Raw genomic sequence first — 23,629 nt, 5'->3', positions numbered from 1 at the left:
GGACAACTTTCAGGCCACCTTAGCCATGATGGAGTGATCTTATCCACCTCCTTCTCTGCTTCCCTATCTCTTACTTTTCCACCTTCCCCTGCCTCATTAAGGCCTCATGCACACTGGACATTTGGTCATCTCTCCTAGACGCCTTTCCTCCTGGCAGCATTGTTTTGGCCAAACAAAAAAAAAAAAATATATAGGTTGATGCCTGTAAACGCGTTTAGGAACATCAAGCACTTGGGCGTGAAATAACTTCTTTGGTCAGAATAATAATTTATTCTGGCCACTATTATGAGTTAATGCTGAAGCACTAACATGCGTTTAAGCTCCTGGACTGTATTGGGTTTTTTTTTCTGCTTCTAAATGCTTTAAAACACCCATGTGTGCATGGACACATAGGCTAACATGGAAGGGCGTTTAGAGGCAAAAAACAAAAAGCCAGACACCCCTAACAGCAGAATTAAAGACAACCAGTGTGCATGAGGTCTTAGCATTTAATTTGTCCCCTATTCCCCTTTTCATACTCAGATATTTAATGTTCACCTTCTAAATGAGTACAATACAACTTCTAACCATTTATCAGAAACAATTTCAAACTGTTTTTATAAACGCCCCCGTTTGAAAACTCTGGATTGGGATGATTCAAGAACAGCGTGTTCACCTCTATTGGGATTGCTCTATGAATAAGTGGAACTAAATCCCCGCATCCTTTTCAGGCAGGGAAGCATCCGTCTTAAAAGTAAATCTATAGGCAAAACTTTAAAAAAAAAAAAATTCTGGATAAAAGTAAGACAGGGCGAGAACTCCTGTCATTTTTTTCACCAGTCATGCCCCATTTCAGAGATTTCCCTTCACTTTCTGTCCCAAAACCAAACAGGAAGTGAGAGGAAATCCCTGCAAATTAAGGGAATCCCTTGGGCACCCCCAGGTCACCAGAACTAGTGTGACCATTAGAAGATTTCCCCTCTATTACTTTTGCAGGGACAACCCAAAATGGTAAACAGGACAAATAGAGAGGGGGCACAGACAGCAATAAAACCTGCACAGGTATTCTAATCCCTCTGCACTTTATACAAAACTAAACATAAAAAAAAAGTTTTGCCTTTAGTTATACTTTAACCTCTGTTTGATCTGCACATGTGATCAGTTATGACACCAGCCTTTTGATGGTTTGACAGCATAAACAAATGTGACAGTTAACGGTTTTTGAAGCCGTTAACTTGATGGGTTTAGTTCTGCTTAAACTTTATCATGTTACAATCTGTTGCATTGCTTGCCTCACTAATGTGATTTGACAAAGTTTGAAGAATATAGAGTGCCTTGAAAAAGTATTCATACCCCTTGAAATTTTCCACATTTTGTCATGTTACAACCAAAAACGTAAATGTATTTTATTGAGATTTCATGTGATAGACCAACACAAAGTGGCACATAATTGTGAAGTGGAACGAAAATGAGAAATGGTTTTCAAAATTATTTAGAAATAAATATCTGAAAAGTGTGGTGTGCATTTGTATTCAGCCCCCCTTTACTCTGATGCCCCTAACTAAAATCTAGTGGAACCAATTGCCTTCAGAAGTCACATAATTTGTAAATAGAGTCCACCTGTGTGTAATTTAACCTCAGTATAAATACAGCTGTTCTGCGAAGCCCTCAGAGGTTTGTTAGAGAACCTTAGTGAACAAACAGCATCATAAAGGCCAAGGAATACACTAGACAGGTCAGGGATAAAGTGGAGAAGTTTAAAGCAGGGTTAGGCTTTAAACATCCCACAGAGTACAGTTCGATCCATCATCTGAAAATGGAAAGAGTATGGCACAACTGCAAACCTACCAAAACATGGCCGTCCACCTAAACTGACAGGCTGGGCAAGGAGAGCATTAATCAGAGAAGCAGCCAAGAGACCCATGGTAACTCTGGAGGAGCTGCAGAGATCCACAGCTTAGATGGGAGAATCTGTCCACAGGACAACTATTAGTTGTGCACTCCACAAAATCTAGACTTTATGGAAGAGTGGCAAGAAGAAAGTAATTGTTGAAAGAAAGCCATAAGAAGTCCCGTTTGCAATTTGCGAGAAGCCACGTGGGAGACACAGCAAACTTGTGGAAAAAGGTGCTCTGGTCATGAGACCAAAATTGAACTTTTTGGCCTAAAAGCAAAACTCCATGTGTGGCGGAAAAATAACACATGCACAACGCACATCACCCTGAACACACCATCCCCACTGTGAAACATGGTGGTGGCAGCATCATGTTGTGGGGATGCTTTTCTTCAGCAGGAACAGAGAAGCTGGTCAGAGTTGATGGGAAGATGGATGGAGCCAAATACAGGAAACCTGTTAGTCTGCAAAAGACTTGAGAGCAGGACAACGACCCTAAACATACAGCCAGAGCTACAATGGAATGGTTTAGATCAATGCATATTCATGTGTTAGAATGACCCAGTCAAAGTCCAGACCTAAATTGAGAATCTGTGGTAAGAATTGAAAATTGCTGTTCACAGACGCTCTCCATCCAATCTGACAGAGCTTGAGCTAATTTGCAAAGAAGACTGGGCAAAAACTTCACTCTCTAGATGTGCAAAGCTGGTAGAGACATCCCCAAAAAGACTTGCAGCTGTAATTGCAGTGAAAGGTGGTTCTACAAAGTATTGATTCAGGGGGGCTGAATACAAATGCACGCCACACTTTTTACATATTTATTTGTAAAAAATGTTGAAAACCATTTATCATTTTCCTTCCACTTCACAATTATATGCCACTTTGTGTTGGCCTATCACGGGGTAAGAAACCCCCGCCACTGGTGCCGCAAGCGGCACTCGACTCCCTCCCCATCAGCAGTGCAGGGAAGTGTCAGTGAGACACTAATGCATTCCAATTTCAGAAATCCCCACACCGCACCTGCACTGAGGGGGAGGCACTGTGCCCCCACACATTGTAAAAGATGGGAAACATTGTTTGGTTCTAGCTGCGATCGTCAGCTTTTGTGATGGGGGAAGAGATTGGGTGCAGTTCTGCTGGGGGAGTGGGGGGGGGGGGTGGTCCCTGTTTGCAGGAGGAGGACTGTCATTGGCCACTGCTAAAGCCAATCACAGTCCTGCTTGCCCCGCCCACCATCTGGGAGTAAGATGATTTGCTTGGTTGCCACTACCAATCTCAGAAAGAAGGGATTTCACTGATTGAGAAAACCACAATTAGGTGTCAGTTTGTGGAATTACTGTTGAGCTTCTGGGAACTTTGTTGAAATTAATCCTGAACCTTTGCGTCACTTACTACTGAACCACTGCACTCTGTGTACCTTTAAGCCACAGCCAGTATTCAGCACATATTATAAACTAGGAACAATCAGCGTAAACTAAAGAATACAAATAGGTGCAAGCTGAACACTATAGGGATTCACCAAACCCATGTAACAAACTATAAAATATTAGTGCAGCGCAAATGATTGAAAACAGTCCTTATAGACAAAATTGAAAGATTTCTCGTGGTGAAAGGGAAGCTAATCCTTCTCCATGAAACACCGATAATCTCCACCCCAGGTACATAAATGCGCTTACCAGAAAAGGTGGACCTCGTAATTACAGGAGGTCATACAAGCATGGGTTCCATAGGAGCTGGATGGATGCTATGCAGCCTCTCCGAATATCCTCTGTGATCACCAAAAATCAGCTCTCCAAAGCAGAAGCGAAATAATTGGACCTCTGGTACAGTAAGACATGCAGCAATCCCAAAGATAAAAGGAAAACTTCTAAGTGTATTCTGTTTTATAAACAGTTTATTTAAATAAAATAAAGCACGTGCCAAACAGCGCAAGTGAGTAGATAAGATTACGAGCTAAAACAGCCTGTTCGCATCCGAACAGCTGTGAGATGGCAGCGGGTGACGTCAGAAGCTCGGAGTTGCCATGGGCGCTCGGTTCGCGCCGAGCATCACAAACATTTTTATGGCACTCTGGGAGGATGAGTGTGTCTTTGGTAGCAGACCAAAGATATATAGATGACCTGTTCATGATCTGAGAGGGTGATTTGATCAGCCTCCAATTATTCATGTCCTGGCTTAATGGTAATACTAAGAACATCCGTCTTTCATGGAATGCTGATGCCTCAAGCATAGCCTTTCTTGATTTGGAAATTTTCAAACACAAAAAGGTGCTTATCGAACAAAGAATTATTTTAAACCAACAGACAGGAATGGTTACATTCCCCTAGATAGCTGTCATCATAATTCACGGTTGCTTAATATCCCCAGAGGGCAGTTTATTCGTCTTCGGCGCAACTGCTCCCTTGATAATGATTATTTTTCACAAGCCAATGTCATGGCAGAAAGGTTTCTACAAAAGGGATATAGTAAGGCACTTATAACAGAGGAGGTGGAAAGGGTGGACAATATGGAGCGATCCACTGTGGTAGTAGATTCTAATAAGAATAAGAACGCCAAGCAGGATGACTTTCAGTACAGGATAATCCTAGACTATAATATCCAACACAAGAAGGTGGAAAAAAATCATTTTGAGACACTGGGATATCTTAAAAAAGGATAACATCCTAGGCCCAACTCTTCCTGCCCGCCCTAGATTCATTTATGAGACCACCGACCCTGAGGGATATTATAGCCCCTAGTGTGATGGATCCCCCTGTGATTAAAGATAATAGAATTTTCAACTTCATGTCAGGGTTCTACGCATGCGGAAAATGCCCAGCATGCAGACAATGTAAATTCAATGTCAAGAAAAAGAAAGAATTTCTAGACACTGCCACTGATAGAACTTATCAGATTAAAAATTTGATTACTTGTGATACTGTAGGAGTAGTGTACATGCTACAGTGCGAGTGCGGACTTCAATACGTGGGGAGAACCTCCAGACCCATGGCAGTCCGCATAGCAGAGCATGTGAATAACATTACAAGGGGCCTCAAGACACATTATGTATCAAATCACTTTAGAATTTGCCACAATAGGGACCCTAAAAAATTGCAGTTTTGGGGCATAGAAAAAGTCACGAAACACTGGAGGGGGGGCAACTTTATTAGGCAGCTCAGTCACCGAGAGTCCCTATGGATTCATGAAACCCTGGTGGCAGTCCCTAGAGGGTTAAACGTTGAGTTTGACCTCAATTGTTTTATTTCCAACAAATAAATATCGTAATGAGGTTTTTATTATGTCTGTTTCTATGTTCACATGCTGTTTCTGTTAGTTTATATTTATGCATTTTACTTGTTTTTTTATGATTTGTGTATTTAATGTACGAGATGGCCGCGGGTGTGAATATATATATATATATATACACACACACATATACATATATATATATTGTAACATCGGGGGTTGGTTTAGCTTAAAAGGTAGAGCTTACCAGTGAGCCGAGTCCACGCCAGATACGCAGTTTTAAGGGCTTGTCGGCCCACTTTTATTAAAGAAAGAAAATGTCCGATAACAGAAGTGTTGCCCACACAGGGGTTTCAGCTTTCCACAGCAACAATGTAAGTTCAATCAGAAATACCAAGCCACCTGGCTCTCTTTAGCAGCACTGCTGCTCAGACTTATGCTTCAGCCCTCTCGGCTCTATAACGGAGTTCCTGTACACCCAGTACCTCAGCACTCTTTTCCAGCTTCCTTTTCCAGCCCACAGGCTTGGGCCCTCTGTCTACTCTGACAGACCTGTGCAGACATGCACACTTCTCCCTTGCTTGCCTGGACTCCTCGGGAGGGTGGAGCCCAGAACTATGGTCAGGTGTCTACAAATAGCCCAACACACACCTGACCAGTCAATCTGCTGGTGGATCTCAAAACCTGGAGAAAGCTGCAAAAGCAGTTTTCTCCAGTCCACATTTATGCTCTGAAGCCTTGCCTCAAGCAAATGTGCATACCCTATGTCCACTTTAACCCCATTTTTATAGCAACAGGGACTCTCACCATTACATATCCCCCCCCTTTGTTTCGATCCGGAGGGAGGAACACCAGCACCCGTCATGGTTGGGACACCTCTGCGCTGGCTGTCAGCCACGTAGGCCCAACCTTTTTTTCGGGTGCGCTTCCAGGTACGTCCCACCCTGGATCTTAACAGGGTCCTACATTTCCCTATACTCAGCCTATTCCCTCTGTCCTTGGGGTTCCTGAGCTCACATTTCTTTTCTGTTGGCCCCCTGCCTTTCCTGCTACTTCCTTCCAACTCAGTTACCTGATTCTGTAGAGAACCTCCTCCAGACACTACGCCTGATGAGTAACCACCTTTTCCCTCACTGGTACCCGTTTTCCCCATCACAATAGGTCTCTTGGGTTTACCAACTCTTTTGCCTCCCCGCTTCAAGTTTCCTGGTTTCCCAAAACCTCTCTCAGCATTACTGTTCTGAGACTGTAGGGGGCCTATTTTTATGGTGTTTTTAACGGGACTCCTCCTCTTATTTCTGGTACCTGACTCAGCAGTCACTAATTGTTTACCAGGTTTACCTGTACCTTTGGACACCACATTATAATGTACCATTAACACATTACTTGATTCATCATTGACAGACATTTTCAAACCAACATTACACCTCTCAATGTTGCACATGTCACCAATGCCTTTTTTTTCAGCATTTGCTAGGGCAGAGTCTGCAGAGGGCACACATACCGGAGGGCCGCCATCACCCACAGGAACCTCACAGGATGTCACCTCCCCTGGGTTCACCCACTCTGCAGACAGCTGTCCTACCACTTGACCTTTAATACCACCTGGATTTCTATCCAAAACCGGAACAGGCGAGCTCTCGTCTGATCCGCGTACCAACCTTATTGCACTTTTTACCCATTTCCCTGTCTCAGGGACCATATCAGGTTTGTCACATAAACCTATTATTGGACTGGTGACCCCAGTCTCTTTAACCACCTCTGTCTGAGCCCTGGTCAGGATTTCTGCTGTTTTCTGGTCCATGCTCGGCCCTTCCATCTCACGTGGTTTTTCCACCGGTGCAGTATACGCGCCCTTCACCGACAACTGACCAGCACCACCCTGGACCATAACCGCAGAAATGCTTCCCATCGGGCTGTTAGGAGGTGAAACCTCAGACATTGACTCATTTTTAGTTTCTCCAAAGCATCTCCCATATACCATTTTTTCAGGAATTAACCCAGCAGCATACCCAGAAGCAACTTTTAACAAGAGTAATACTTTCAAGAATAAACCATTCCTGTCTTGTTCTTCTTTGTTCTGTACAGCCTGCCATTTAGTGCTCCACCTAGTGGTACTCCACAGTACCAGGCCATCTGACTGTGGAGGAGACACCCCAATATAGATTGGCTGTACATCCCAAAGTTTAAGCAGCTCCTTTAATGCTTTGGTTACAGACCAGACCCTTAATCCCAGACCCAAGTCCGTTCTGGGGACTTTCATTACATTGGGAATGCAGAGAGACTCATTGGCTGAGACTTGAGAAGTTGCAATTGTCAAACCAACATCCTCCCAGCTGGAGGTAACCACAGCCTGGTGCTCACCCAGAGCGCTGCCAGGTGCTGGACTCATACCCAACTTCTCAGGTTCAGCATCAGTGAACGGCTCCAGAACATTACCAGTGACAACGTCACTTTGACACTCCATGACAACCTCAGTTTTGTGCATAAAAACCTCATCTATCAGGGAGATAAGATTTTTACTCCAACTATCCCAATCCATTGTTTGTGCGCTCCATTCACCTGTACTCCTCAGAACCGATCCATCCGCCCAAGGGGACACATAACAGATGGGCTCAGGCTCATTACACAAATCATTGTGAATCATGTCAGACTGTGGTAATACATGTTTTAACACAGAAGGTTGCAATATACCATGTTCACCACCTTGCTCGGCTGGTGCTTCATAAACCTCACACACCTTTGCATTTTTCACAGGTTGTGTTAACCCACCATTTACCTGCACATTTTTAGTACTAGCAGTTTGCACTAACACATTACCATTACACGGTACAGTTCCACACTGTCCCACCAGAGTGACATCGCAGTTGTCCAGGGCAACCTCCGGCTCCAATAAATGAAGTTCCCTGGAGATGTCTAGGGACAACTGTGATGTCTTACTACCAGTTGCTATGGGCAATGGCCCATTTTTGACTACAGCTTTTGCTCTGCAAGAACCTGGGGGTTTCCCAACATCAATACATTTTCCATAATCATCAACATTGACAGCATTTGTACCTCTTGCAGGCTGTCCTAGCCCACCGCCAACTTGAGACTGGCAGACATTAGACACATCACTATTTTCCTCTTGAGATGCACACACAGGTGCAGGTTTGACTTTAACCCCTGCCTCCCCACTGCACAGGGTACTGAACAGGGACAAGTCACCCTCAAGAACACATTCAGTGGCCCCACTAACTGGGGTCACTCTCACATCATAAGGGACAGTCTTGTAACCAGTCCTTTTATACCGGAAATCAACAGTTCCAGCCACCATTTCATTAAAGACAGTCTTACCCACCGCAGTAGTTGGGGTCACCATCTTCATTTGAGTACGTTGTCTTATGAACCAATCCTCTGCTGCACTTTTACTGGCCAACTCCCCCTGGTGGCCACGGGATGAAACTACAGCAGGCATCTCCCACTGTTTAGCACCACCTGCCGACACAACAGGAAACTCCTTCTTGTTGCTAGGGGTGACTGCAAACATATTTTTACAGGAATCTGGGCCCGCAGATAAAGACCTTTTCTCAGCAATATTATCTCCAGCTGAATTCCAGAACCTAGGACAAGAAAACATGCCACGCCCCAGCTGGCCACATTCCAGGCATGGTACTGGACGACTTTTTCCCAGAGCGCTTCTCTCCTGGCGATTCCCAGCTGGCTGGAACGCACAAGCCTCTTTGCGGGGACGCTGAGCCAAATCTCCTCTGCAGCTTCTCCTGTCCGGCACCACTTTCACTCTCGTCGCCATGGGAGATCGCGCTCTCCCAGCAGAACTTTGCTGGCTCTCTCCAACATGATGTATCGGCTTCTCCTGAAGCCACTTGCCACGATCCTGGTTAGACATACCCCATGGTACACAGACAGCCCGACTGGCTTCCTCTCTGTTGCTACGGGCAACCACTCTTGGTCTCAGCCTTTGATCAGCCTCTCTCTTTGTAAATAGCATGGGCTCCTCTCTGCTGGATCCTGACACGTTGACATTTTTCACAATAGCTACTGTTTTAACTGCAGCAGCGTTACCAGGGGCAACAACACCCCTCTTCCAGTTATGGACATCCAGCCGCTCTCCCCTTACACTGAGGGTTGGCTTTCTTTCCTCTGTAGCTTTGTCCAGCGCTGCCAGGTGCCGTTTGCACCAGTCCACAGCCGATTCAAACACTGGTGGACTTTCCATATTCGCAGTCACTCCACTGCACTTTTGCGGCCTCCAGCAAAAAATGAAGTACTGTCACTTTAGAGCAAGTTGCTTTTCACTTCATGCAAGCTTTCCTCACCTGCACAGTGCACACACAGATTGTGCTGTCTCATGCACACAAACACAGTTCATAGCAGAGAAAAAAAAAATTTGACTTTTCATTCACAGGTACACCACCTGCAACACGCAATGCCTTTTGCCTGGCTGCACTTCCACACACAGCCAATAGTTCCTGACTTGAACTCACTGTGGAGCAAGGACCCGGATTCCACCGTATTCTGCCCGCATTCTCCACCACTTGTAACATCGGGGGTTGGTTTAGCTTAAAAGGTAGAGCTTACCAGTGAGCCGAGTCCACGCCAGATACGCAGTTTTAAGGGCTTGTCGGCCCACTTTTATTAAAGAAAGAAAATGTCCGATAACAGAAGTGTTGCCCACACAGGGGTTTCAGCTTTCCACAGCAACAATGTAAGTTCAATCAGAAATACCAAGCCACCTGGCTCTCTTTAGCAGCACTGCTGCTCAGACTTATGCTTCAGCCCTCTCGGCTCTATAACGGAGTTCCTGTACACCCAGTACCTCAGCACTCTTTTCCAGCTTCCTTTTCCAGCCCACAGGCTTGGGCCCTCTGTCTACTCTGACAGACCTGTGCAGACATGCACACTTCTCCCTTGCTTGCCTGGACTCCTCGGGAGGGTGGAGCCCAGAACTATGGTCAGGTGTCTACAAATAGCCCAACACACACCTGACCAGTCAATCTGCTGGTGGATCTCAAAACCTGGAGAAAGCTGCAAAAGCAGTTTTCTCCAGTCCACATTTATGCTCTGAAGCCTTGCCTCAAGCAAATGTGCATACCCTATGTCCACTTTAACCCCATTTTTATAGCGACAGGGACTCTCACTATTACAATATATATATATATATATATATATATATATATATATATATATATATATATATATATATATATATATACACACACACACACACACACACACACACATTTATACCTGTTAATTGTATGCATATGCTCCATAGTTTTTATACATTAGATCCCGGTAGCTAATGGAGATCACTGCTAAGCTATGCAGATTTTTCTACAGTCTTTTATATATATTTTTTATTTGCAAATATATTGTAATTTGTTTTAGGTTTTGCCAATAGCCATGTCTCCAGTCGGTGTCTCTAAGAATCACGCTGATTCCTTAAGTGGTTTCCGCTTCCGGTTACCGCACACACCCTGCTGACAGTCGACGTGTATATTGGGCTCCAGGGTGACAACCAAGTTCCACCCTCGCTGACGAAGTCCCATTGCACGTAACGCCATGTACTGGGGCGGAGCTTAGCTTCTGACGTCACCTGCCATCTCACAGCTGTTCGGATGCGAACAGGCTGTTTTAGCTTGTAATCTTATCTACTCACTTGCGCTGTTTGGCACGTGCTTTAGTTTATTTAAATAAACTGTTTATAAAACAGAATACAATTAGAAGTTTTCCTTTCATCTTTGGGATTGCTGCATACCTTACCATACCAGAGGTCCAATTATTTCACTTCTGCTTTGGAGAGCTGATTTTTGGTGATCACAGAGGATATTCGGAGAGGCTGCACAGCATCCATCTAGCTCCTATGGAACCCATTCTTGTATGATCTCCTGTAATTACGAGGTCCACCTTTTCTGGTAAGCGCATTTATGCAACTGGGGTGGAGATTATCAGTGTTTCATGGAGAAGGATTAGCTTCCCTTTCACCACGAGAAATCTTTCAATTTTGTCTATAAGGACTGTTTTCAATCATTTGCGCTGCACTAATATTGTTTTATAGTATTCAGCGCATGGAAAAAAAAAAAAAAAAAAAAATCACACCCAACTTTTGCTGCGGTGCACTTTTTCTCAGCTGCGGGGGCCTAACTTATGATCCTGCACACAGGCCCACTGCTATGAGAAAATACCCCTGACCTGAGCTCATCATTGTGCATCCATTCCAGTTGCTTGTATGTGACATCACATACAAGCACGTGGGCTGGATGTGAGAGGTGGATCAGCAGGATGAGTGTGCCAGGACAGGTAGATGTGTCTCATCTCTGCTTCCTTTCACCACTCTGCATATCATGCATATCATATATAAGAAGAGGGTACAGCGGTGGAGCAGATGAGCAGGAGGGTACAGCGGTGGGGAAAATGAGCAGAAGGGGTTCAGAGGTGGGACAGAAGAGCAGGAGGGTACAGCGGTGGGGCAGATGTGCAGAGAGGTACAGTGGTAGAAGAGATGAGAAGGGGCTTCAGCAGTGGGACAGTAAAGCAGGGGGGTACAGTGATGGGGCAGATGAGTAGGGGGGTTCAGTGTTAGGCCAAATGAGAAGGGAGTTACAGTGATGGGACAGATGAGCAGGGGGGGGGGGTTCAGTGGTGGGACAGATGAGCAGCATGGGGGAGGGGTAGAGCAGTGGAGCAGATGTGAAAGAAGGTGTATTGGTGGGACAGATGTGCAGGGGGAACAGAGGTGGGGCAGAAGAGCAGGGGGTACAGAAGTGGGACAGATGTGCAGGAGGTACATTGGTGGGACAGATGAGCAGATGGGTTCAGAGTTAGGACAGATGAGAATGTCCTTCAGTAGGGAGACAGAAGAGCATGGGGATACGGCGGTGGAGCAGATGTGCAGGGAGGTACAATGGTGGGGCAGATGAGAAAAGGGGTACATTGATGGGGCAGATGAGCAGCAGGGTTACAGTGGTGGGAGAGAAGAGCAAGGGGATACAATTGTGGGCCAGATGTGCAGGAGGTACAGTAGTGGGAGGGATCAGAACGGGGTTCAGTCGTGGGACAGAAAAGCAGGGGGTACAATAATGGGGCAGATGAGCAGGGGGTTACAGTGGTGGGACAGATGAGCGGGGGGGGGGGGGGTTTCAGTGTTGGGGCAGATGAGAAGGGACTTAAACATAAATAAATGTGAATCAAACAAAGAAAAAGTGAAATTTCTGAAAAAAATGCTGGTATGGTGAAAAATGTGCTAGTATGGTGACTATACCATAAATAAGGTGAGAGATAGAAATTAGGGTGTTAATATTGAACAGAAACACATCAAATAAACAAGGATTAACACATAATAAATGTGAGTCCAAACTCAGAAAAAATGAGAAATTTCTGAAAAATGTGCTAGTATAATAACTGCACAATAAACAAAGTCCAAAAAAGGAAAATGGTGAATTATAAAGTCCAAAGAAATCCAATTAGATGTGTAGTTCCTTTAGACATATGGGGGATTCCAATCACCGGTATGAACTGTGAAGGAAAAAACAGAAGTACCACCACCGAAAACAGGGGGAGGCTTACCAGATCTTATTGACTTGGCGGGGCTTACACCACCCAAATCTGCAGAGCTTATTAGTTTGAACACATCTGTTGGAAACAACTGGTCCTAGATCTGTATCAATCAATCGACCTTGGACTGTCACTGAATAGTGACTTGAAGGCTCCAATCATCGTGAGGAGGGTGGATGGTAAATTTCAGGAGGGATATATCATGCAATGAAAAGATGGGCTAACATAGCGTGATACCGTATAAAAAAAAAAAAAAAAAGGCAATTTATTAAAAATAGAATAAAACACTCACATTTGGAAGAGTAGAAAAAAGCATGTATATAACAAAGAGCGATGCAAACAGGAGGTACATCTGACGCGTTTCGACGACCCCCTAGCATTTTTTTCAGAAATTTCACTTTTTCTTTGTTTGATTCACATTTCAACATGTATGAATCTCTGTTTATTTGATATATTTATGTTTAAGTCACATTTATATCATTTGTTTATGCAAATTTGCTTTTTGCAACCTTAGTGCTGCACTTATTTATTCATAGTTTTTGCTTTTTGTCTACAAGCCGTGCTGGCTGCTAGGTTGCAGGTTCACAGCGCAGTATTCCTTTCACTTTATTTTTTGGTGAGACAAAAGAGCATGGGGGTACAGCAGTGGGACAGATGTGAAAGGAGGTGCGTTGGTGGGACAGATGAGCAGGGGGTTACAGTGGGGTACAGTGGCAGGGCAGAGGAGAAAGGTGGTACATTGGTGGGATAGATGAGCAGGAGGTACAACGGTGGGGCAGATGAGCAGATAAGTTCAGTGTTAGGACAGATGAGAAGATGGTTCAGTGGTGAGACAGAAAAGCATGGGGGTACGGCGGTGGAGCAGCTGTGCAGGGAGATACAGTGGTGGGACAGACGAGCAGGGGGTTACAGTGGTGGGACAGACGAGCAGGGGGTTACAGTGGTGGGACAGACGAGCAGGGGGTTACAGTGGTGGGACAGACGAGCAGGGGGTTACAGTGGTGGGACAGACGAGCAGGGGGTTACAGTGGTGGGACAGACGAGCAGGGGGTTACAGTGGTGGGACAGACGAGCAGGGGGTTACAGTGGTGGGACAGACGAGCAGGGGGTTACAGTGGTGGGACAGACGAGCAGGGGGTTACAGTGGTGGGACAGACGAGCAGGGGGTTACAGTGGTGGGACAGACGAGCAGGGGGTTACAGTGGTGGGACAGACGAGCAGGGGGTTACAGTGGTGGGACAGACGAGCAGGGGGTTACAGTGGTGGGACAGACGAGCAGGGGGTTACAGTGGTGGGACAGACGTGCAGGGGGTTACAGTGGTGGGACAGACGTGCAGGGGGTTACAGTGGTGGGACAGACGTGCAGGGGGTTACAGTGGTGGGACAGACGTGCAGGGGGTTACAGTGGTGGGACAGACGTGCAGGGGGTTACAGTGGTGGGACAGACGTGCAGGGGGTTACAGTGGTGGGACAGACGTGCAGGGGGTTACAGTGGTGGGACAGACGTGCAGGGGGTTACAGTGGTGGGACAGACGTACAGGGGGTTACAGTGGTGGGACAGACGTACAGGGGGTTATAGTGGTGGGACAGATGTGCAGGGGGGACAGTGATCTGAGGTGTGAAGGTGCAGGAATTGGGGCTGACCTGAGGCGTGAGAGTGCAGGATGTTAATTAAAATCCCAATAAAATAAATTTATGTTTTTGTTGTAACATGACAAAATGTGGAAACTTTCAGGGGGTATGAATACTTTTTCAAGGCACTGTAACTATTGCATATTCCTACCTCACTTTTGTACCTATTAACTGTTAGATGAAATGCTTAATAAAATCAGCTGGAACTACAAAATGTTAAATCCAGATGACAACTTCTCACAGGACAATTCCTCTATATGCACACCTGTCACTTACTTAGCTAAGGCTCCAGGTTAGTCAGCGTTCCCACCTAGGGTGGAGGCCCCGACGCAAACTACTACATATTTATATGGACTTTAAAGCTTTCCTTTAACAAGGCCTCTTTTCATACAGGAGGGGAGGAAATGAGCATCTGTGCTTATAAATCTCTAATGCAGAGAACTCTAAAAATACCTTCCAACAACCAGCAAGGGAATAGAACGTCTAATAGCTTCTTATTCAAAAACGACATTATACCCAGTGTGAGGGAAAAACCAGAAGATGGCTGAAACTTTCTACACCTTTATATGTACAACGTAAAGAAAGGAAACTCGGTGATGTTGCCCCGGGCAACCGAAAGGATGTCAACTGTCATTCTAACTGTACTAGAGAAGTGGAGGCCCATTCACATCGGCATGGAGGGCTGCACACCATTAACAAGGAGCCTATCTCTGGGCCGGCGAGTAACAGGTGTTTGCATACACATCTGAGCATGCACTGTATACTGGTAACCACACAGCCGATCGTTTACTTGTGTATAGCAATGAATGGGTGCGCCTGGATGCAGACAGTTTAGGGTTGATTTACTAAAACTGGAAAGTGCACATTCTGGTGCAGCTCTGCATAGAAACCAATCAGCTTTGAGTTTTTTTTTTGTCAAAGCTTAGCCTCCTTTCACACAATCTGAAAATTGGACGACATCTTTTTTTTCAAAAATGGAGAGGTTACCAAAGTTATGAAAACTCTCGTCAGACAGAATAAAAAAAAAATTGTAAGTCACGTCATGTGTTGTGTATTTGCATTGTATTTTCGAACGACAACTATACTGATTAAATGAAAATCGTACGATCTGGTATCATGCGAGAAAAAAAAATCCCGTGTTTGTCCGATCGGATAAACTGTCGTGATCGGCTCTCGAAAGCTCTGTACTAACGATATTATCGTACGATCGCTTCAAAAGCGGTATTTTTCGTATCGTGTGTATGGGCCATTGGGATCTGACTTGTGAGACCCCAAGTCGCAGGACATGTGAAATTCAATGTATTTCTATGAGAGCCGTTCCCACTGACACTATAGAAGTTGATTTGACTTCAGAAAATGTTCCTGCACTACTTTGGTCTGACTTTTGATGTGACTTTGGTCCAGAGAATGTAAAGTCAGATCAAAGTAGAACACCAAAAGTCGCACTGGAAACCGTGTGACTTTGGAAACACGCTAATGTAAGAGTGGAAGTAAACTCCCCCCCATAAATGTTCCTTATTTAAATCATTAGTAAACACTGTACATGTCGCTGTGTGCAGATGTCGCCTAACCTGCTCGGTTTGCTTGTAATCTGCCCAATTTATTTTTGTGACATCAGCGGCGCATGTGCGTAATTCCCCCGATTCACAGCCCGCTCATTGTGCCGCAAATCCATTCATTACTATGCAGTGGCTCTGTCATCCCTTCTGTGCCGCACTGCGCCAAGATCCTGCGAGATTTGTGGGACTTGCAATGTCACATAACACGGCACACAGGAGCGGAGATCAGTTGTATCACACAGCGGACTGTGCATGCGAGAGATTACAGCAAGGAAACACAGAAAGGGCGGAAGTATATATAGGGCACTGTGGACTCGAAAGGCATTACTTAGCATGGCGCTGGCTTCTCCTGGTTAGGAAGAATTTTAAAACAACTAGAAAATAATTAAGAAACATCCAAAGGGGGTCATCAACATGCAGAATGAGTTGGAATGATTTAGTACACTGGCATTATTAAGAAGCAGCATTTGAGGAACAGAGTTAACTTCCGCTGTAACTACTTGCTGACCAGCCGCCACCGTTATAAGGCAGCAGGTTGGCTCCCCTGTGCGAATCGCCGTAGCTGCATGGCGGACGCTTTAAGGGGTATAGGGGGCACTCGCCCGCTATGTGATGTTGGAGCCGATTCGCGTGGCCAGCGGCCGCGATGTTCACCGGCGACCCGCAATCACTCCTGAGAGAGACAGAACGGGGATCTATGTAAATTGTCTAGATTAGTAAAAAACCCCAGACCTTATATAATTTCTGAAAGCAGGGACTCTGGAAAGTAAAATGGTGGTCGTTCCAATGTTTTAAGTCTCAAAATATTTGTGCAATGGTTTATGAAGTGCAAACTTTCAGTAAAAAAAAAAAAAAAAAAAAAAAGTTCATTTAGAGCACACAAATGCAGTATACTACTCATTCTTCTGTAAAATATAAACAATAGGCTTGACCTAAGTAAATATATACCCACCATGTCAAGCTTAAAAACTGCACATGCGCAAAATGGCAGCAAAGAAGGCTAAATGAGCAGGAGCCGGGCGAGAAGGGTAAAGGAGCTGAGAAGGGAGGGGGAAAAAAGGGGGGGGGGGATTAAATTCAGAGTTAGGTTGCCAAGAGGCAAGGGGGGACCTTCAATCATTAGGAGTCACTTCAATGAGACCCTTCCCCAGAATAAATGAACTTGTCTATAGTGTCTAGGTGTGCGTGTAGGTCTCTCGTTTCTGCTGAGAGGTCAGAACCAAGTCCTCCATCCGGTTTAGTTCCTCAACCACAGCCCAAACGTCTGAGGCTGTGTCTGTTTCCAGGTGAGTGGAATGCAAGACTCGGCTGAATTCAGGAGGTGATGGATTATTGATTTCTTGTAAACTTTGGTGGGAATAGTGGAGGCGTGCAATAAAAAAAAAAAAAAAGCTGGATCCTGCGATCCGTGAATTTTTGGATAATCACACGGACCTCCCTCCAAAAGAAAACGTGTAGCAACGTCCCCTGCTCCTCTGGGCATCTCCAACACAGAGCAGAGGTGGTCGGAAAGTAATTGTGGAGGAGAGATGGGGTATGGTACCACCGAGTAAGAATCTTGAAGTTGGTTTCCTGCACTTTCGTGCAGATTGAGGATTTTAAGGCGAATCGCATCTGGAGCTCCTCTTTAACCACTTACGGACCGCCTGCCGTCATTTTACGTCACTACATTGAAGGAGTATCAATGTTATGGCAGCAGCTAGCTGCCATAACCCTGGTATCCTCTTGTTCAGCAAGCTGTGTGCTTTCAGATAAAAGTGGTCTCTGCGGCGGATTCGCCGCAAGATCACTTTTAACGGCGGCAGGAAAGGCCCCCCCCTGCCACGCTCCGGTGCCCTCCGCCGCTTACCGGAGCCATTGGTAGCGGCGGAGGCGATCGGGTTCTTCTCCCTGTTGTTAGGTATGGGAGACAAGTGAGGGGAAGATGGCCCCCACCCGTCTCCATATCATTGCAGGGCAGAAGCGACATGAAAACGTCACTTCCCCCCCATAGATCTTAAAAGGACATTTTTTTCAAATGACATTTCATTATTTTTTTTTTTATTGCATTTTACTGTAAATATGAGATCTGAGGTCTTTTTGACCCCAGATCTCATATTTAAGAGGTCCTGTCATGCTTTTATTCCTATAACAAGGGATGTTTACATTCCTTGTAATAGGAATAAAAGTGACTTTTTTTTTTTTTTTTTTTTTTAAAGAACAGTGTAAAAATAAAAAAGGTAAAATAAATAAGAAAAAAAAAAAAATTTTAAACGCGCCCCGTCCCGCCGAGGTCACATGCAGAAGTGAGTAGTGCCCGCATATGAAAATAGTGTTTAAACTACACATGTGAGGTATCGCCGCGATCGGTAGAGCGAGAGCAAAGCTTCTAGCCCTAGACCTCCTCTGTATCTCAAAACATGCAACTGGTAGAATTTTTTTAACTTGCGCCTATGGAGATTTTTAAGGGTAATAGTTTGTCGTCATTCCACGAACGGGCGCAATTTTGAAGCGTAACATGTTGGGTATGAATTTACTTGGCGTAACATTATCTTCCACAATAAAAAAAAAAAAAAAAAAAAAAAAAAAAGTGGGCTAACTTTACTGTTGTCTTATTTTTTTTAATTCAAAAAAAGTGTATTTTTTCCATAAAAAGTGCGATTGTAAGACCCCTGGTGTGGATGAGCCCCGAATACTTGGAATTTTCTGCACTGGGGGTTAGTGATGAGCTCCGGCGTGCTCGGACTAGGATCTGAACCCACATGTAGGAAGCGGTCACCTGTATCAGCCAATCATCTGCAGCTGGGGGTATAACCTGCAGCCAAATCTATACAAAGGGCACATATATGCTACAAATGTCCCAGGTTGTAGATGATTGGTCCATACAGGTGACCACTTCCTACACGTGGGTTCAGATCCTAGTCCAAGCAGGCCTGAGCTCATCACTGGTTGGGGTCCCTTTCTGAAGTATAACTATAAGGCAAAACTTCTTATTTAGTTTAGATGGAGGGGAGAGGGGTTAGACCCCTGTCGGATTTTATTGCGGTCTGTGTGTCCCCGTTAAGGAGATTCCCCCTCTCTATTTCTCCTGTTTACCATTCTCACCAAAAGTTAAAGAAAATCTCTTTTTTTTTTGGGTTGTCACCACAACAGGAATAGAGGGAACACCTTCCAATGGGGACAGATGGCAGACATAAACCTGACAGGGGTTATAACGCTCCCTTACTCTATCCAAAATGGAAAATAAAAGTTTTTCCTCTAATTCTACTTCATCCATATGGCATGATCTGTATTTTGTAACTGCAACTTGGAAAAACTCTATGACAGGCAACAAATACCTCTGACACTGTGCTGTAATCTTGCAGCTTCCACTTCTTCTACTCTATATAATAATAATAATAAACATATAATGTACATCTCCTACACAGCACAGTGCACACCTTCATCCAGCCATTCACCGGTTACCAGGCGGGTGACGTCACGCCCAGCGCTGCTACCCCGAAAGGTGCTCACGTGATCCTCCCCCCTAGACGGAGACTCACCTGTAATCTCTCTCCGCTCACTCCAACATCTCCAGTATCGCGCTGAAGGCCCCCGTCATGTGACTGACTCTCTCTCTCCACGCCCCCTGCGACCCACGTGACTTCCTTCCCTTCCATAGGTCCCAGGGTCCCAGTCTACTGGCGGAAGTAAATTTCCTGTAGCTCGGTCACGTGTGACAGCGGGGCTGTGTTTGGGAAAGATAGCTGTACAGGGGTCAGGAAATATTTTCTACAATAAAGTTTAATGAATGGTGGTATCGGGAGTTTAATGAGTGTGACACTTGTTTCATGATATTGTGAAACAAAGCCGCATGTTATACCACACATAGCTCCGGTAAGACACGTGATGAGCTCAGCAGCCAATAGGAGTGGGGGGTGTGGTCACATGTTGAGACTCGCGCGCTGTGGAAAGAAGAGATGTGCTGTGTGGAGGTATATGGAGGTGTAGGGTGGAGTATGGAGGTGTAGGGTGGAGTATGGAGGTGGAGTATGGAGTATGGAGGTGTAGGGTGGAGTATGGAGGAAGAGGGGGGAAATGACTAAGAAGGACCTTACTGCAATGAAGATGAGTGTTTAGTTAGAGGAGGTAGTTCTGTGACAGTATCCATTCTACATTATTATTTAAAGGGTTACTTCACCTGTACCAAAAATCTGCCTATGCAGGTAAGGGGTGACTGTAGATGGAAAGTGCAGCTCTGACTAAAGATGAATTATACCCTTGCTATAGGTGTAGGCCATTTACGTACCTCATAAAGCCTGTGTGGAAAACTCTCAGGACATTGCTAAGTGAGGCCCAGCTAGTATTGTTCACTTTCGCCATCACAGCTGCGAGCTCTGAAATGGTGAGCTCAGAGATGCTGTATCCTGGGAGAGAGAACTCATGTGAGTGGGTTTGGATCAGAGGAATCGTTCACTCCTACGATGGTGAACAGAAACAACTGGGCCTCACGGCAACGTCCTGGTAGTTTTTCAGTCAGCCCTCGTGGGGTACGAAAATGGCCTACACCTATAGCGGGGGTCTCCAAACTTTCTAAACAAATGGCCAGTTTACTGTAGTTTAGATTTTTGGGGGGCTGGACTGTGGCCATTAGTAGTACACAATGTCCCTGCATCAGTGGGAGAAAACAATTCCTTTAATATTGGGAGGAATTGTGCCCTGTCATTGGAAGGAATTGTGGAAATTAACAGATGGTTGCCTGGATCAACCTTCGTGGGTAGTTAGAAATATGAGAGATAATAGCGAGTATGTATAAACCTTCATCCAAACGAATCACGTAGGATGCAGTTCTGGTTGCACTATGAGCTTACAAGAAAAACGAATGCCTCGTTTCCACTGAGCGGTTCGGTGCGCTATTTTGGGTGTTTCCATTATGAAAGCGGCCCATACAACCTAACCGAACCGTTCCATTCAGGGTCCTGCTTCAGATGTGGGGCCATAGAAAATGGAACGGTTCGGTTAGGGCGGAGCTACGATACATTCCACTGATTGGCTGACAGAAAACCCTCTTCTGTGCTATGCTGAGGCATTTTTTCTAAACCCTGTATGGCCCCTTGTGGTCCCACTTGCAGTGGAAACGCTCACCAGAATAGACCGGACCATTCTAGGCCATTCAAACTACCCACCCGAACCGATCCGCTCAGTGGAAATGAGGCATTAGAGAATAAAGTTCTCTTAAGAGGGCTAGGATCGAACACTGTAGTGAATACAAAAATATACACCACACTAATTAACCTACAAAGGGGGAAGGGGAAGGCTCAGATAAGTGGCTGACACAAACCAATTAAAATAAAGACAACGTTGTCAAAATATTAAAACCATAGGGAGCCGCGGCTACACATCACACAGGCACCACTTGCAAAATACTAGAATAGTATGGCTAATTGAGAATGGAGACTGAACTTAGAAGTTCGTGATCAAAAACAAATGATTTTAGTGAGACAGACTCCTAGTAGTAAAGTTTCTTCAATCATTGGCCATAAACGTGGTATACTGAGTGGATGGATGAGTGATTTGAGTGTGCTGATCGAGATTAATTAAGTATGTCCGTTCAGCGGGGTCTATCTAATATAGAAAAACAGACCCTCATTATTAACAATCAGACAAAATTACAGCAGATGTGACAAACAGCTTGACTTAAATGTTCAAAGGTTTCCAGATAGGGTACAACGAGGCAATGGCAGTTAAATGAATCTTCATACAGGTATCAACAGGGGGAGTGCTACAGACTGATAGAAAGCATCCATATACATGCAGTTGTAAAGTGGATTAATGATACTCTCACCAGCTGGGCGGTATCCCTCGTCCTGTAGCGTTACTCTACACCTGAAAACTTGTGGCTAAAGCCCCCCCCTCCTGAACCATACCAGGCCACATGCCCTTAGCATGGGGGGGTGGGTGCCGGTGATTGTAGGGGCTGTGGGCAGGGGGCTTATCAGAGTCTGGAAGCCCCCCTTAACAAGGGGGCCCCCAGATCAGATCTGCCCCTCCCCCCCCCCAACATGTGAATGAGTATAGGGTACATACCCCTACCCATTCACCGTAAAAGTGAATAAAGTCAGGAGGCATTTTTTGACAGTTCCTTTATTGAAAAATAAATATCCCCTGATGTAGATCCATCGTCAATCACGACGCCCGCTGCAAAAGTCTGCCTGCTCTATCGTGTGACAGTTCTTTTATATAGGGAAGGGGTGGGGCCACCCGGCGCCGTCACCAACCCAGAATGCGCCAGTCGGTGACGTCACCTGGTGGCCCCGTCCCTTCCCTATATAAGAACTGTCACACGGCGGAGCAGGCAGACTGTGGGAAGCGTTCGTCAGAAGCTGACCCTTTTTTTTTTTTTTTTTTTTTTTTTTTTTTTTTGGGGTCGGTGTTGCAGCGGGTGTCACGATTGACGATGGATCTACATCGGGGGACGTTTATTTTTTGTTTTTTTAATAAAGGAATTGTCAAAACCTGCCTCCTATCTTTATTCATCTTTTACACATTTTTGGTAAATGGGTACTATGTACTCCATACTCATTCACATAGGGGGGCAGAATCTGGGGGTCCCCTTGTTAAAGGGGGGTTTCCAGATTCCAATAAACTCCCTGTCCACAGACCCCCACAACCACTGGCCAGGGTTGTGGGGATAAGGCCCTCGTCCCCATCAACATGGGAACAAGGTGCTTTGGGGTGGCCCTGCCCCGAAGCACCCACCCCGCCATGTTGAGGGCATGTGGTCAGGTATGGTTGAGGAGGGGGGCCCGCTTGTTTCCCCCCTCCCCCTTTCCTGACCTTCCGGGCTGCATGCTTGGATAAGGGTATGATATGGATTTTTTTGCTTTTTTTTTTTTTTTAAATTTTCTTTACTTTTTTTCAATAGCTGGGTTCCGCCGGCAATTGAAACCGCGAGTCGTTTTAAATGTGATTTGACTCGACTCGTTTTTTCTTTTCTTTAGAAATGTCAATTTTGCTGCTCTGAACATGCTACAGATGTTGTGAACCAAACAGGGGGGTGGTGTTCGGCCCATCTCTATTTGCAGGATGCTTGCGATAACTTATATTTAAAGCATCATTTGGAAATTAAACGCATGCAAGATTTTAAGGAGAATTGCATCTTTTTTTTTTTTTTTTTTTCAAAACGCTGTGCGTTATATTACCGCATACGCCTGCTGTAAAATATTGCTTAGTAAATCGTGCCTACTGTAACCAGAGCAATACAGTGTTGCCAAAGTAAGCGTAGGGAAGTGAAATGGGGTTTTTTACACATTATGTTTGCTTATACCAGTGAATTTCACTGGTTATAAGCAACCATTTTTACTGTATTAAATTGATTTATTGAGTGTGCAGTGATTGGCCACAGCTAATCACACGGTACAGATGAGTTTTGATTGGCTCTGTCTGTACCATGTAATCATTTTAACTAATCACAGCTAGTAACATAATTGTATACAATGAATGGCATGAAAGGAAGCCATCCATTGTTTTCAATTGTCATGTGATCTGCTGATTGTGATTGGTCACATCGCTCACATGGTACCAACATCGAGCCGTTACAGTGATCGGTCAACGGCTGTGTCATATGACATCCACCTGGAGCGATGAAGATCCCGCCCAGCTTATAGTCAAATGATGGTTAAGGTAAGTCTTTCATAATGTGCGATGCATACTAGCACATTATGACATTACCTTGCAGGGGGCCCGGAATTTTTTTTTTCCGGATTTACTACCGCTTAAAGCATGCAGAGCATTGCAGCTATGCAGGAGTGCGCCTGCTTGGGTG

General features: G+C 45.1%; 2 protein-coding genes across 3 annotated transcripts in view; one reads left to right on the top strand and one right to left on the bottom strand.

The window, feature by feature from the left end:
• The window catches only part of SNX8 (sorting nexin 8), a 56,407-nt gene extending 36,931 nt beyond the window's left edge, over positions 1–19,476 (bottom strand). The window contains exon 1 of one of the 2 annotated variants that reach the window (XM_073636721.1): positions 19,368–19,476. The gene's annotated coding sequence lies outside the window, so the exon portion shown is untranslated. Of the gene's footprint in view, positions 1–19,265 lie in introns of both variants that reach the window. The other variant, XM_073636722.1, reaches the window with a different exon arrangement.
• A 245-nt stretch (positions 19,477–19,721) lies between these two features.
• Positions 19,722–23,629, top strand: part of KDM8 (lysine demethylase 8) — a 33,123-nt gene continuing 29,215 nt past the window's right edge. Inside the window, exon 1 of the mRNA XM_073636720.1 lies at positions 19,722–19,799. The gene's annotated coding sequence lies outside the window, so the exon portion shown is untranslated. The remainder of the gene's footprint in view (positions 19,800–23,629) is intronic.

This window comes from Aquarana catesbeiana, linkage group LG06 (assembly GCF_042186555.1).
Source record: "Aquarana catesbeiana isolate 2022-GZ linkage group LG06, ASM4218655v1, whole genome shotgun sequence".
Taxonomy (NCBI): domain Eukaryota; kingdom Metazoa; phylum Chordata; class Amphibia; order Anura; family Ranidae; genus Aquarana; species Aquarana catesbeiana.
The sequence above is the reverse complement of the archived record's forward strand: the minus strand, read 5'-3'. Positions and strand labels throughout refer to the sequence as shown.